A 7,500-nucleotide genomic window follows, 5' to 3' on the forward strand; every position below is an offset into this window, starting at 1 on the left:
TATAAAAATGTCAGAAAATGGTGAAAAATATGGATCAGAGTTCCCCAAAAAGCCCAACATGACGTCCTCACATGTCTTGTTTTGTCCACAACTCAAAGATGTTCAGTGTCCTGTCCCAGAGGAGAGAAGACACTAGAATAATGTTCACATTTAACACGCTGGGATCAGAGAAATCTTAATATTTTTAATATAAAAATGACTCAAAACGATTGATCGATTAATCTTTTCCAGCCCAGTCTCACGGCAGGTCGGGAAATGGTCCCGTTATTAAAATGGATGGGTCAAACAACTGTAATGGCAAAAATGATATTTAAGCATTATTCTTTATGTTCTTATAATGCTGAAAGTGAGTTATTTTTCTTATTGTCACATGTTGAAAGTAGGAGCCACAAAGTCTGGGAACATAATGTTTGTCTGAACAGATCGGGGCTACAAGGTCACCCTAAAACTATCTGTTACTTCTCCGTGGATAGTTGAGACTTCTCACACAGCTGAGACTAACGGGATGTCTAACCCTCGGGGTAGAAAGTGGTCCAGAGGGGAAGAAGTGAAGTGGCTCCTGGATGTCTGACTATGTTTGATCCTAAGAAATGCTGAGTCATGTTTCAACACGTTCTCACACTCATCTCGTAAAATATGGACGCTTGGTCAGGTGCCTTTGTTGTTCTTATTGAGGCTAAAAGTCTCCTTTAGTGCTATAAGTAAACGTGCTTGGTCGGGACTATTGACGTCCCTTTAGAGCTATAAGTAAACGCGCTTGGTCGGGACTATTGACGTCCCTTTAGCGCTTTAAGTAAACGACCTTGGTCGGGACTATTGTCGTCCCTTTAGCGCTATAAGTAAACGTGGTCGGGACTATTGACGCCCCTTTAGTGCTATAAGTAAACGTGCTTGGTCGGGACTATTGTCGCCCCTTTAGCTATAAGTAAACGTGCTTGGTCGGGACTATTGCCGTCCCCTTTAGAGCTATAAGTAGACGTGCTTGGTCGGGACTATTGACGCCCCTTTAGTGCTATAAGTAAACGTGCTTGGTCGGGACTATTGTCGCCCCTTTAGCGCTATAAGTAAACGTGCTTGGTCGGGACTATTGTCGCCCCTTTTGAGCTATAAGTAAACGTGCTTGGTCGGGACTATTGCCGTCCCCTTTAGTGCTATAAGTAAACGTGCTTGGTCGGGACTATTGACGTCCCCTTTAGTGCTATAAGTAAACGTGCTTGGTCGGGACTATTGTCGTCCCCTTTAGCGCTATAAGTAAACGTGCTTGGTCGGGACTATTGTCGTCCCCTTTAGCTATAAGTAAACGTGCTTGGTCGGGACTATTGCCGTCCCCTTTAGTGCTATAAGTAAACGTGCTTGGTCGGGACTATTGCCGTCCCCTTTAGTGCTATAAGTAAACGTGCTTGGTCGGGACTATTGACGTCCCCTTTAGCGCTATAAGTAAACGTGCTTGGTCGGGACTATTGCCGTCCCCTTTAGAGCTATAAGTAGACGTGCTTGGTCGGGACTATTGACGTCCCCTTTAGAGCTATAAGTAAACGTGCTTGGTCGGGACTATTGACGTCCCTTTAGCGCTATAAGTAAACGTGCTTGGTCGGGACTATTGACGTCCCCTTTAGAGCTATAAGTAAACGTGCTTGGTCGACTATTGACGTCCCCTTTAGAGCTATAAGTAACGTGCTTGGTCGGGACTATTGACGTCCCCTTTAGAGCTATAAGTAAACGTGCTTGGTCGGGACTATTGACGTCCCTTTAGAGCTATAAGTAAACGTGCTTGGTCGGGACTATTGCCGTCCCCTTTAGCGCTATAAGTAAACGTGCTTGGTCGGGACTATTGCCGTCCCCTTTAGAGCTATAAGTAAACGTGCTTGGTCGGGACTATTGCCGTCCCCTTTAGGGCTATAAGTAAACGTGCTTGGTCGGGACTATTGCCGTCCCCTTTAGCTATAGTAAACGTGCTTGGTCGGGACTATTGCCGTCCCCTTTAGAGCTATAAGTAGACGTGCTTGGTCGGGACTATTGCCGTCCCCTTTAGAGCTATAAGTAGACGTGCTTGGTCGGGACTATTGACGTCCCCTTTAGCGCTATAAGTAAACGTGCTTGGTCGGGACTATTGACGTCCCCTTTAGCGCTATAAGTAGACGTGCTTGGTCGGGACTATTGACGTCCCCTTTAGCGCTATAAGTAAACGTGCTTGGTCGGGACTATTGTCGTCCCCTTTAGTGCTATAAGTAGACGTGCTTGGTCGGGACTATTGACGTCCCCTTTAGAGCTATAAGTAAACGTGCTTGGTCGGGACTATTGACGTCCCCTTTAGCGCTATAAGTAGACGTGCTTGGTCGGGACTATTGACGTCCCTTTAGAGCTATAAGTAAACGTGCTTGGTCGGGACTATTGCCGTCCCTTTAGAGCTATAAGTAAACGTGCTTGGTCGGGACTATTGGCGTCCCTTTAGAGCTATAAGTAAACGTGCGTGGTCGGGACTATTGGCGTCCCTTTAGAGCTATAAGTAAACGTGCTTGGTCGGGACTATTGCCGTCCCCTTTAGAGCTATAAGTAGACGTGCTTGGTCGGGACTATTGCCGTCCCCTTTAGAGCTATAAGTAGACGTGCTTGGTCGGGACTATTGACGTCCCCTTTAGCGCTATAAGTAACGTGCTTGGTCGGGACTATTGTCGTCCCTTTAGTGCTATAAGTAAACGTGCTTGGTCGGGACTATTGACGTCCCTTTAGCGCTATAAGTAAACGTGCTTGGTCGGGACTATTGCCGTCCCTTTAGCGCTATAAGTAAACGTGCTTGGTCGGGACTATTGGCGTCCCTTTAGAGCTATAAGTAAACATGCTTGGTCGGGACTATTGACGCCCCTTTAGCGCTATAAGTAAACATTTCCATTTCTCTGAAGCCGATGCTTTGAATGACGTCACCCGAGGTGAAAACGTTCCATTTATAAGTCAGATGTTCATTGTTTTCATTATCTCTAGCACGGTTAGCTATCGTTAGCATTACGCTGTCTTCATGCATCCAAACAGCGTAGCAACATGTCCACAGATAGAAGATGAACAGGAGTGTTTGTACGACGTAAATAACACAAAGGTGCTAATAAACTGTATGTTACTACAGCTTTCACGTTTGTATCTCGTAAATGACCCCACTAATAATGCCTGAAATGATACCAAACTTCTACAGTAGTACAAATACTTTCTGTACTTTCTGTACACTTGCCTGATGGAAACTCCTCTCAGCATCGCGCTATCGCGCACTACTTACATACTACTACTACATACTTCTGGTGTAGTTACAAACTTCCTAATGCCTCGTTTTATAAGTACAGAAACTATTTGTACTACTGTAGAAGTTTGGTATCATTTCGGGCATTATTAGTGGGGTCATTTACGAGATACAAACGTGGATCCATTAGCGCCTGCACTAAGCTAACCAGCTGATAACGCTAACTCCACCAACGTTATAACAAGGGAACAAAGCTGATGGGGGGGTGTTTGGCTCCAGGTCAAGGTGCAAAGTAACCTGACTCCACCAGATGGATTGCTTCGTATTAGCTCGGGATATCCATCTGGGAACTTTCCGTTGGAGAACTTTTGGGAAGGGGCGAAAATCCTGGTTAGCTGATTGGATAAACCATCCGTCTATCACCACCTATGTTGGTGATGGACGGGCCAGATCAACCAATCAGATCAAACTCTTGCCGAAACCAGTCGGGAGAAGAGCCAAACCATATTTTCCTCCGAGAAAAGCCTCCAGAGCCGTTTGCTCTTCTTTCAACGAAGGAATACTTTCTGATTCAGATCACACTCACGCGATAGCTACGCTCACACCTAAACCCGCCTCCAAACCAACGCTGATTGGTCGGTCGTTTGGCGAACGGCTCCAAATGTTCTCTGTCTGAAGACGCCAGACTGATCTGCGAGTGGAGAACTGGAGCTCGCCAGATCAGGACGGTCTCACCAGGTCAAGGTGCAAAGCAGCCTCGGTTGCCATTACTCATCACTTTAAGGGCCGCGTTCATTTCACGGAGTTCTGTGAGTTCAAGTTGTTCCAGACCGCATATCAATGAATGCCACATAATACCACAATAACTTTTGGCCCACCGGATTTTTGCCACTTTTTCCGACTTTTTCTGACGTTATTTTTTTTATGTTTTTGTCGCTTTTGCTTCCTTTTTCTGTTTTGTTTTTCTATGATCAATAAGGAACTTTTTTAGGACTTTATGTTGACCAAACTGTGAGTGAGAAGACTTTCTAAGACATACAATAATACGGTCAAAGACATTTGACTTTTCTCTTAAATAAAAGCATGTCTATGAACTACATCTGGCCCTGGATGGGATTCTCATTTTCCAGTGTGGCCCTCTGGGAAGTGGAGTTTGACAGCCCTGGTCCAGACCCTCCTCCACAGAGCTGTGGAGGGGGGTCTGGACTAGACAGACCTTCCTCCACAGACCTTCCTGCATATAGCTGTGGAGGAGGGTCTGGACTAGACAGACCTTCCTCCACAGACCTTCCTGCATAGAGCTGCGGAGGAAGGTCTGTCTGGACTAGTCAGACCCTCCTCCACTGTGGAGGAGGGTCTGACTAGTCCAGACAGACCTCCCTCCGCAGCCCTGTGGAGGAGGGTCTGTCTAGTCCAGTCAGACCTTCCTCCGCAGCCTTGTGGAGGAGGGTCTGGACCTGCAGGACTATGTTGCATATAAAAGAGAGCTTGTGCTGTAGACCAGTCATTCCCAAACCGTGGTCTGCGGACCACTAGTGGTCCGTCAGGGTACTGCAGGTGGTCCTTGGAAACGCAAAATAAAATGTTTTTTTAACCTTCATTTTACCAAGAAATATGTAAAAATATGTATATTGACATAACATTTTGATTTAAATGAAATTGTCAAGTTATTGTGTGATTACTAATATAGGCCAGTGGCGCTCCCCTCACCCTAACCCTAAAATCACCAAAGGTTTTGACAGTTTGGCTATAGCCAAGTGTTGTTATTACTGTATAGATGTAATACTCCATTACTATGGAATGATGTTGTTCAGATGAACCTGATGATGCCCTCAGGCGCTGGAGTAAATGAATAAATGAAATATGTGGCAGCCAACGAGCCTGTTGGACTGATGAGATGACCAGTTCTAGTTGTAGTGCTGGTAGCCTATTAGGGGGGCAGATTCATTCAGGTAGGACTGTGTGGAGACATATTCTATTATGTGTATTATGAGGTGGTGTATTCCAAATAGTGGTCCACACTCACAAACAGGGTGAAAACTCCTGGTCTAGATGGCTGTCTGGCTTTACCCTGAGAGTAGAGCTGTGTTGGATAGATGCTGTAGACAGTCCAACCCTGGAAGCCAGCTCTATTTCTATCTTACATTCATCCGGTATACTTCTAGCTGAACTTGTGTGCAGACTGCTGACTAGTTTTCGACATAACGGCAACACGTTAGTGTCCTGGTGTTACAGCTGACTTCACGTTAGTGTCGGGATGTTTGCTTTTTATCAAATCATACTGACAGAATGTATAAATGACAGTAGTTGGCTACGATCTTTCCACAGTTTAAACAACGTAAAGAAAGGTTGAAACACTCACCCAGCCAGCAGAGTCCAGGTGAGTCCAGGTGAGTCCAGATGAGTCTGAGTCAGTCTTTCTCCTCCGAAGACACACGACTCTCTCTCTGCTGCTGTTTCTCCTCCCCCTCAAGACACACACACACACTGAAACACACACACACTAAAATACACACACACCCACACACACACTAAAACACACACACTAAAATACACACACACTAAAATACACATACACTAAAATACACACTAAAACGCACACTAAAATACACACACACACACACACTAAAATACACACACACTAAAATACACATTAAAACGCACACACACACACACACACACACACACACACTAAAATACACACACACACAAACACACACACACACACACACACACAGATACACTAAATACACACCCTCCCTCCCTGTCTCACCTTGTTCCAGGTATGAAGGAGGTGGGCGGAGCTTAGTTTGACTGACAGGTTGTTGTTGCTTCTTCCTCCAGTTTTCAGAGTGTGTGTCTCTGAACAGGGCAGAGTGTGTGTGTCTCTGAACACGGCAGAGTGTGTGTCTCTGAACACGTCAGAGTGTGTGTCTATGAACAGGGCAGAGTGTGTGTCTCTGAACACGTCAGAGTGTGTGTGTCTCTGAACACGTCAGAGTGTGTGTCTGAACACGGCAGAGTGTGTGTCTGAACACGGCAGAGTGTGTGTCTGAACACGTCAGAGTGTGTGTGTCTGAACAGGGCAGACAGTGAATGAGTTTGGTGTGGGAGGTGTGGAGCCTCTCCTTAAAGGGCCAGCTACTCATTTAAGAGAAGTAACTTCTCAAATTAAAACATGACATCACTTCCACATCTGATTAACGGCTCTATTAATACGGATAATAAGTTATGAGTTATTCATGTTTTCTGTGCTGTTAGCAGTTTACTTTCTATAACTCAAAGCTTCAGCTAAACCTGTGATACACACACACACACACACACACTCACACACACACACACACACACACACACGCACACATACACAGACACACACACACACATACACAGACACACACACATACACACACACACACACACACACACACACACACACACACACACACACACACACACACACACACACACACACACACACACACACACACACACACACACACACACACACACACACACACACACACACACACACACAGACACACACACAGACACAGAGACACACTTACACACACACACTCTCTCTCTCTCTGCAGGCTGCAGCATGCCTCTCTCGCCCCCTCACCGAGGTGACTCAACAAACAGGCAGACTTTACTCACCTCAAGGCACGGCCGCTCCATTCCTACAGCACATTCACCCCCCCCACACACACACCTCCCCTGTGGTGTGCCCTCCTATCCTAATCCCCCCCCCCACTACTGCAGCACATTTCATCTCCCCCCACAGACACTTCAAGTACCCCCCTCCCCCTGCTTGACAATCACACCTGGCCAGGTGAGCAGACAGTTGGAGAGGCTTCACCAGTGCAAGGCTGACGGCATCGGCTCCAGGGTCCTAAAGACCTGCTCCAGTGTCCTAAATACCTGCTCCAGGGTCCTAAAGACCTGCTCCAGGGTCCTCAAGACCAGCTCCAGTGTCCTAAATACCTGCTCCAGGGTCCTAAAGACCAGCTCCAGTGTCCTAAATACCTGCTCCAGTGTCCTAAATACCTGATCTAGGGTCCTCAAGACCTGCTCCAGGGTCCTAAAAACCTGCTCCAGGATCCTCAAGACCTGCTCCAGGGTCCTAAAGACCTGCTCCAGTGTCCTAAATACCTGCTCCAGGGTCCTAAAGACCTGCTCCAGGGTCCTAAAGACCTGCTCCAGGGTCCTAAAGACCAGCTCCAGTGTCCTAAAGACCTGCTCCAGGGTCCTCAAGACCAGCTCCAGTGTCCTAA

General features: G+C 46.6%; 1 protein-coding gene across 1 annotated transcript in view; it reads right to left on the reverse strand.

Annotated features, from left to right (window-relative positions):
• The window catches only part of LOC144533326 (serine/threonine-protein kinase PAK 6-like), a 23,787-nt gene extending 17,924 nt beyond the window's left edge, over nucleotides 1–5,863 (reverse strand). The window contains exon 1 of the mRNA XM_078274609.1: nucleotides 5,589–5,863. The gene's annotated coding sequence lies outside the window, so the exon portion shown is untranslated. The remainder of the gene's footprint in view (nucleotides 1–5,588) is intronic.
• Nucleotides 5,864–7,500: the final 1,637 nt, after the last annotated feature.

This window comes from Sander vitreus, chromosome 18 (assembly GCF_031162955.1).
Source record: "Sander vitreus isolate 19-12246 chromosome 18, sanVit1, whole genome shotgun sequence".
In the NCBI taxonomy this organism is placed as follows: domain Eukaryota; kingdom Metazoa; phylum Chordata; class Actinopteri; order Perciformes; family Percidae; genus Sander; species Sander vitreus.